Source organism: Cryptomeria japonica, chromosome 7 (assembly GCF_030272615.1).
Source record: "Cryptomeria japonica chromosome 7, Sugi_1.0, whole genome shotgun sequence".
In the NCBI taxonomy this organism is placed as follows: Eukaryota; Viridiplantae; Streptophyta; class Pinopsida; order Cupressales; family Cupressaceae; genus Cryptomeria; species Cryptomeria japonica.
Window position 1 is genome coordinate 730,285,329 of NC_081411.1, and position 9,573 is coordinate 730,294,901.

A 9,573-nucleotide genomic window follows, 5' to 3' on the forward strand; every position below is an offset into this window, starting at 1 on the left:
TCCATCAGACATCATTTTTCATCAAACAAGAATAGCAAAAACAAACCGTTAAGACTATTTCTTGAGCTAAATTTGTGTCAAAACAAAAGTTGTAAAATCCTAAACGAATCGCACGATAAAACATATCTATCTTATCGTAATCTGGAAACCTCATCATTTTTATTAATAGAATCCTTTACCATCTTACGGATTTTATCTCACAAAAACCACTTGTTTAAAATTTTTAAATTGTCAAATCAAGTTTCTATATCGGGAAGCTTTTATCCATATCATTTGACACACTTTGTCGTGAAGGGGCATCTAAACCTTCACTCTGATAAAGTAAAATTTGAAATTTTTTCAAACAAGATCGACCAAATCCCAACAAATCAAAGGAAACCATTGATTACTCATGCATGACTAATCCTCATATTTTGAGAAGAAAGAACCTTTATCGTAACATCACGTTGAAGAAACAACAACCTAGTTTTTCCAAATTCATATAGAGAAACAAATTCTTATACATCAATCGTCAACTATTCAAATCTCATCGGGTATTCCTTCATCACGTCAAACATTATATCCAAAACAAATCCAACAAATTTGACAAAGAACCTTTGAAGACAAGAGCATACTGTCAAAAGTCTGCTTTTAATCAAACCATAAACCGCAGTGGAAAAATCAATCCAGCATTCTTACCCGATGACTGTATCACTTATAACACATCTCGACCAGAACCACCCACCCCCGAACAACATATCAATGAGGCTTTTGTCCCTTTCATCACTGAGAGTTTCTACTAAAATGTCTGTTACTCGCTCTCAAAGAAACAAACAAAGCGAGACACACGCTGAGTCTAGTATGAATCGAAGATTGTCAAATCCTTTTGAAGTTCCACCCTTAGAAGAACCTGAAATTACTGAAGCACTTCTTCGGGAATGTAAGGAAAACCCCTCATTCCAAAAACTTGTAGAAAAGCTCATGGAAAATGACAAAGAAAAATATCTGCTCATGCTTACAAGTAAAGGCGTTAAACTTCCTGAAGATTTAGACTCAAACATCTTTAAAAATGGATCTCGACAATATGCATATCAAGAACAACAAAGAGAAGAAGAAACCCATAACTTTGAACAACACATACCTGAGCAACACATTCCAGAACAACGCATACCAGAAATGCGTATACCTGAAATAGAAACACCAGAGCAAAATATACCATTTACCACACCTTTTCAGCTGCGAACAAATACAAGGGAAGAACTTTTTCCTTGACAAGACAATATACCTTTGGTTGCCCTTACTCAACAAATGCAAATGTTGCAAAGGCAAATACAGGATATGCAACAAGGGACAACAGTGCGGTACTCTTTAAACAAAATCTGTCCTTATCCATTTGACAGAAGATTGAACATGGTGCCTTTTCCTCCAAACTCAGACGTTCCCAAATTTGATAATTATGATGGGAAAAGTGATCCCCGAGATCATGTTCGAGAATTTTGCACACTGAGCCTTGAATTTGCTCATGATGACACCTATTTGATGAGGTTATTCCCTAGAAGCTTGGGAGGGCAAACCATGGAATGGTTATCCAAAATTACGCCACTTGTCAGATCATTTGATGAATTGGTTAACAAATTCATAACCCAATATTCCTATAACATCCAACATGCCATAACCATGCTAGATGTTTGCAACACCAAACAAAAGAACAATGAAACATTCATGGTATTCCTTCAACGCTGGCGACGTATGGTATCCAGATATCCTCGAGATATTCTCGAGAAGGAGAAAATGGAAATCTTCATCGATAACTTGAATAGTGAAATGAGTTACAGACTAAAACTTCAATGCATACCATCTTTCGCTAAATTGATTGAAAATGACATTCAAGTAGAGGAAGCGTGTGTCAAAAAGGGAACACTCAAATTTTACAAGGAAGGAACAAACTCATCAAACTACAATAACCAGAACAACACCAACCTTGACAAATCTCGATTTTGGACTCGAAACAAAAACGAAGGCAACAATGAATCATATGATCCCAAATCTAAGCAACCAGTGCTCGCATTATCCGGAAATCCTCAAAACACGAAAAATCCTAAAAATGCTAATCCAAATGCTAACACATATGCACAAAACACTGATCAAGGACAACTCAACACAAACAACACCAATGATACTCAAAACAAAAACATGAATCCAGGACCTAACAACAATTCACGCAACAACACCAACAATTTCCAAAAGCGTATCTTCACACCACTGGGGCAATCACTAGAATCAGCATCCAAAGAACTTTTGGCACACAAAATTCTTTTCTTGCCTCCAATCAGCAACTATGAACCTCAAATCAAACCACCTTGGTGGAATGATTCACACTATTGTGATTACCATTGTAACAAGGGTCATCAGACGAACGATTGCATGAGGTTAAAACACGTGGTGCAAGATATGATTGATCGAGGTGACTTAACAATAGATGGTCTCAAAACAAATAGTGATCATGAAGCCTTTAAAAATCCTCTTCCAAATTACAAAGATGGAGCTTCAACCTCAGATAATACACGTGGAGCTCGTATCAACCATATCTACAACAACACCATAAATCACATATCAGCCGAAGATCATCAAGTAAATGTCATCACCATCCGAGATAAGCATGATCATGAATCTGTCAATGTAACAACCCGAACTCAGAAATATGTCTTGAAAGGACATACTGCACCTACAACTACCACACCAAAAATCCAATATGACTTGGTCAGCCAACTACATAAAACTCTAGCATAGATATCTATACTAGAATTGTTGAAACTATCACCAAAGCACAAAGACATATTAGAACAAGCGCTATTGGAAACCAATGTACCTCAAAATTTGGATACGGATAGATTTCAAGCCATGGTCGCCCATATGACTGGACCTCATAACCTTACCTTCTCAGAACATGACAATGCTTCTTTAATCCATCCACATAATACTCCCTCCCTATCGAAGTCATTGTTTGCAAACACCGAGTAAAAAGAGTCTTAATAGATGGAGGAGCCGGACTTAATATATGTACTTTAAAGCTTATCCGTGCATTAGGCTTCTCAGAAGAATCTATTGATCCCTGCAAGAAAATTACCATAAAGGCATATGATGATGAGGAAAGATCCTCTAAAGGAACTGTGATATTACCTATTCAAGTGGGACCAGTACAAAAGGATACTGTATGTCAGGTCTTGGACATAGACCTTACCTACAATATTTTATTAGGGCGACCCTGGATACATGAAATGCAAGCAGTACCTTCCACATATCACCAGTGTGTAAAATTTCCTTATGACAGACAAGAAGTATCCATATCTGCTGATCACAATCCATTTCAACATTGCAACGCAATGGGGGCAGCCCAAGACAGTTTGGTTCCTCATAATAGAGAAAAGCAGCGATCTTCAACATCAGATCAACAAACAATAAAATCTAACTCCTTATGGGGATACTTCAAATAGAAAATGCAAATCAAAGACCAAGGTATGGGAGAATACTCTTTGGAGCCTTTATGTTTGGCCAAATTGCCAACATCACCTAGATCTCATGGATTGCCTACTACATCAACACATTTGGTCACTCAACCCATCACCAAATTTGATGGTACCTTCATCCAATTGGGCACTCTGGCACATGAATCAGAAGACAAATATATTCTTAGCTGGTTATACAAAGATGAGAAAGAAGATAATAGAGCAGCCACTCTGGATATTGTTCTACCTACACACCTATATGGAAAAGGATACTTAATCATGCAGCAAATGGGATATGACGGTAAAGGACCTATTGGGAAACGTCAGGAAGGAGTCACTGAACCTATAAATCTTCCTTCCCAACCCAATAGAAACAATGCAGGATTGGGTCGTGAGCTCACTTTCCTATTAAAAAGGCCACCCCACCTAACTACAAAACCTCAATGGTGTAAGGAAGTTAAGTAGTGGAAACAACTTCCTACACTAACCTTGAGAGGAGGGTAATGCAAAACTTTTTCAGATCGTTACAACAGTTACAAAAAATAGAAATAGATATAATAGCATTCATACCACAACACAGTGATTTACGTGGGGAAAACCCTTTTAGGAGAAAAACCCCACACTCCAAAAGCAGCTCAATATTTTATTCAGCAATCAAAAACAGATTACAACATACTTGCAGAGCAAGCTCTTCGCAGGAGTACCACTAATCAGAGATTCAGAGGCAACTCAATAGTCATAAGACTCTCTTACACACAACCTCTATCTCACACACCTCATAAATAGGAGATACAATACAAGAAACCGTCAAACGGTATTACAAAACCATGGGCTAAAACCACCCAATAAGGTGTAGCCGACCTTATCTCCCTTCTAGATGCCCTATGACATGTTAAAGCACACATCAACACGTGTCGCTCCCTTTTACAGCTCATTTATGTATCCAATACAAATTATTTTTCCTATTTCAGGAGTACAAACTTCCGGAGGCCATAACTTGAGAACCGGGTGTCCGATTGACGAACCGTTTGAAGTGCCGGAAAGCTTGCGAAGTGCTCTATCACCTCATAACCCACTGTGCTGGTTACGAAAACTTTTTAGGGCGTTTTGAAGCCTCTAAAGCCCCCAAAATTAAGTTTAAACATTTTATCGCACCCCTCCAAGAAGAAAACTTTAATATCTTCAAAACTAGCTATGACCTTGCGACGCAACTTTACCGGAATGCTTATCTAGCCAACCAGAAGCTTCAGGGAGAGTTTCGCACCATTTAGTGCTCAAATGAAAACTTACTATAAATAGTAACCTCACATAAATGCAAGGTTGAGACACCATTTTTCCCAACAAATCTCCCACTTGTCGAACACCTTGCAGGAGCGGAAGGGAATGTCAACACAATGAATCAATTGCTAGGGGCCATAAGGCCCATAGACTCTGAACACCATCTGAACTTCTCTGTGCTCACAGCCTTAGTTAAAGCATCTGCAACATTCATCAAAGTTTCCACCTTAACCAGCTTCACCCTACCATCTTCGACCATATCTCTAACAAAATGATACTGAACATCAATATGTTTGGTCCGGGCATGAAATGTCGGGTTCTTAGCTAGGCTAATTGCACTCTGACTATCACAATAAACTGTCACCGTACCTTGTTTTATTCCAATATCCGAACACAGTCTCTTAAGCCAAATGGCCTCTTTACAAGCATGAGTAGCTGCCATATACTCTGCTTCAGTAGTGGATAAAGCAACCACAACCTGTCGCTTACTCATCCAACTAATTGCACCACCAAACAAAGTAAACACATAAGCACTGGTGGATCTTCTGCTATCAATATCACCTGCCCAATCTGAATCCACATAACCATGGATATCAAGGGAAGTCATGTCTCCAACTGAATTACCATGATAACACAAAGAATACTCTGAAGTACCCTTCAAATATCTGAAGACTCTTTTGACTGCATCCCAATGAACTCTACCAGGATTAGACATATATCTAGAAAGTACTCCCACTGCTTGGGCAATGTCTAGTCTAGTACAGACCATAGCATACATCAAGCTTCCAACCGCACTCTGCTCATGTCTTCCATCTCCAATGGGGATGTAGGACAATCTAAATCAGATAGTTTCGTTCCAACTGTAAAAGGAACACTCAATGGTCTACAATTCTGCATGTTGAACCTCTGTAACACTGAATTCACATACTTACTCTGGCCTAGCCATAGCTTTCTGTTCACCCTATCTCTTCTAATTTCCATCCCAAGAATGTGCTTTGCTGCACCAAGATCTTTCATTTCAAATTTAGCAACGAGCTGAGACTTCAGTTCTGAAATCATACCTTTCCCTTTACCAATGAATAACATATCATCAACATACAATGCAATGAATAAGAAATGATCACCATCAGATTTATAATAAACACAGTGATCTGATTTAGAACGTTCAAATCCCAAACTCAACACATATGTATCAAATTTCTGGTACCACATCCTAGGACTTTGTTTGAGGCCATACAAAGATTTCTTCAATTTACAGACCAAATTACTTTTGCCTTTCACCACATAGTGCTCCGGCTGTGTCATATAAATATTTTCTTCCAAATCACCATGAAGGAAAGCAGTTTTCACATCCAACCTCTAAATCATAAGCAGTAGCAATAGAAAGCAAAAATCTAATGGACGCCATTTTTGCAACAGGAGAAAATATCTCACCGTAATCAACACCATCAACCTGAGAGTAGCCTTTTGCAACCAACCTTGCTTTATACTTCTCAATGCTTCCATCTGAACCAATCTTTTTCTTGAACACCCATTTACAACCAACAGGTTTTCATCCTTCAGGCAATGGTACAAGATCCCATGTATCATTCTTTTTCAAAGCTGCCATTTCTTCCTCCATAGCAATCTTCCAGGATTTTGCATCATTCATACCTAATGCCTCTTCTACAGATTTCGGTTCATCCACACTAGTATTCAGAGCAAAAATACATCTCCAATCATTAGGTGAATACCTTTCAGGTGGTTGTCTATGTCTTGTAGACCTTCGAACAAGCTGAGTTGGAGTTTCTTCCTCCTCTTCTGAAGATTCAGAGCTAGACAAGCTCTCCTCAACTTCTTGCCTATCTAGGGGTCTCGATTCAACTCTTTCAGGTGTAGAAGGAAGTTGAATCACATCTTCTTTTTTATTCTGTTCTGGCTGCAATGTAACAGAAGGAGACTTAATTTCTCTAAAAATAACACTTCTACTATGAATTACCTTTTGTGCAACAGGGTCCCAAAGCTTGTATCCTTTCACACCATAACTATACCCGATGAAGATACATTTCACAGCCTTGTTCTCCAACTTTGTTCGCTTCTCCTTTGGCACATGTGCATATGCCTCGCAACCAAAAACTCTAAGATGTCTCAATGAAGGCTTGTGACCTGACCATGATTCCATAGGCGTTTTATCAACAAGAGCTGATGTAGGAGACCTGTTAATCAGGTAGCAAGCAGTGGCAACAGCTTCAGCCCAAAACTTTTGTTCGAGACCAGCACCACTCAACATACTCCTAGCCTTCTCCATTAGTGTCCTGTTCATTCTTTCTGCAACTCCATTCTGCTGTGGAGAATACGGAGTTGTCTTCTGCCTGTTAATTCCACAGTCTTTACAGAATCTATCAAAATCATTAGAGCAAAACTCACCGCCATTATCAGTTCTCAAACATTTTATTTTCTTTCCAGTCTGCAACTCAACCATTGCTTTAAATTCTTTAAAATGACTAAAAACTTCAGATTTACTCTTTAGAAAATAAACCCATGTCCTTCTACTAAAATCATCAATAAATGAAACATAATATGTGGATTTTCCAATCGAAGAGACATCCATTGGACCAAACACATCAGAATGGATAAGATCCAAAACACCACAAGTTTTATGAGAACTCGAGTAAAACTGAACGCGGTTTTGTTTTCCATAAATGCAATGCTCACAGAAATCAAAGTCAAGATTACAGTCATTCAAACCTTCAACAAGGTTTTTATTTTTCAAGGTCCTTAGACCCTTTTCTCCAATGTGGCAAAGTCTCTGGTGCCATAACATAGTCTTCTCTGCAGGTAACTTTGCTTCAGACGAAAGAGCACCCTTAGGTACCCAAAAACCATTTCCATCTGCTGAAGGTGAAACCTTCAAATCTTCCAGTGAAGTATCCACAGATTTACTTTTTATAGAAGTGCTATTACACTCAACAGTGTATGCTTCAAGCTTATACAAAGTGCCAAACCTGACACCTCTAGCAACTACCATAGCACCCTTAATCATCTTACATCCTGCTTTAGAAAAGACTACCTGCACACCCGCATCTATCAGTTTGCTCACAGATAACAGGTTTCGTTTTAATCCAGGGATATGCAGCACACCATTAATCCTTTTTATTCTACCATCAGAAAACCTGATTCTAACTTTACCTCGACCAACAATGTCTAGAGGTGAATCATCACCCAAGTACACCTTACCTCCATTAAATCCTTCATATTCAGAAAACCAATCTCTATTGGAAGTCATATGAAAAGATGCACCTGAGTCAATTAGCCAGGCATCATTACCTGCATGAGTTGCCAAAGCCGCAATAAATGCATCGCCATCTTCCTTGTCGGACTCAGAATCAGAATCGAACTTTTTCTTTTTCTTCTTCTTCTTCTTTTCTTCTTTGCAGTCCTTACAGATGTGACCCGATTTACCGTAGTTCCAGCAAATGACTTTGGACTTTCCAGGAGATTTCGATCTCTCTTTGGATTTGGACTTGTCGTGCTTCTCATTCTTCTTGCCTTTCTCCTTAGGTCTTCCACGAACGGTTAGGGCTTCCTTTGAACTGATGGATACCTTCCTTCGCATCTCTTCGTCGAGTAGGGCACCCACCACGTCTTCAGATTTCAAAACAACAGAAGTACTACCGATAGCCATAACAAGAGAATCCCACGAATCAGGCAAAGAACAAAGCAAGATCTGACATTTCTCCTCCTCGTCCATCTTAACACCGACGGATACTAATTGAGCCACCAACATATTGAATGCTTCCAGGTGGTCTGCAATTCGTCCACCCTCTTCCATCTTCAAGGAATACAATTTCTTTCTTAAGAAAATTTGATTTAATAAAGATTTCACTTGATACATCTCACCAAGCTTAGTCCATAGCTTCTTTGCAGAGTTCTCTTCATGGACATTGATTAGAACAGAGTCTACCAGGCACAATCTAATTAGACCCTTGGCTTTTCGGTCCATAACATCATACTGAGCTGCCGCAGTAGGATCTGAGGGCCTTTGGACATTCGCATCAACAGCATCCCAAAGATCTCGATCTATTAGCAGATCTTCCATCTTCAACTTCCACATCTCAAAATTACTTCCATTAAATTTCTCCACCTCTATTCTCCCTGACGAACTCGCCATCTGAATATTCCTGCAACAAGATCAAAAAGTGTCTTCTGCACAAGCTCCCACTCAAATCTGGATTAGTTAAAAAAACCCAACTGCCCACAATTGAAACCAAAGGTGATCAGGCTCTGATACCACTTGTAAGGAAGTTAAGTAGTGGAAACAACTTCCTACACTAACCTTGAGAGGAGGGTAATGCAAAACTTTTTCAGATCGTTACAACAGTTACAAAAAATAGAAATAGATATAATAGCATTCATACCACAACACAGTGATTTACGTGGGGAAAACCCTTTCGGGAGAAAAACCCCACACTCCAAAAGCAGCTCAATATTTTATTCAGCAATCAAAAACAGATTACAACATACTTGCAGAGCAAGCTCTTCACAGGAGTACCACTAATCAGAGATTCAGAGGCAACTCAATAGCCATAAGACTCTCTTACACACAACCTCTATCTCACACACCTCATAAATAGGAGATACAATACAAGAAACCGTCAAACGGTATTACAAAACCATGGGCTAAAACCACCCAATAAGGTGTAGCCGACCTTATCTCCCTTCTAGATGCCCTATGACATGTTAAAGCACACATCAACACGTGTCGCTCCCTTTTACAGCTCATTTATGTATCCAATACAAATTATTTTTCCTATTTCAGGAGTACAAACTT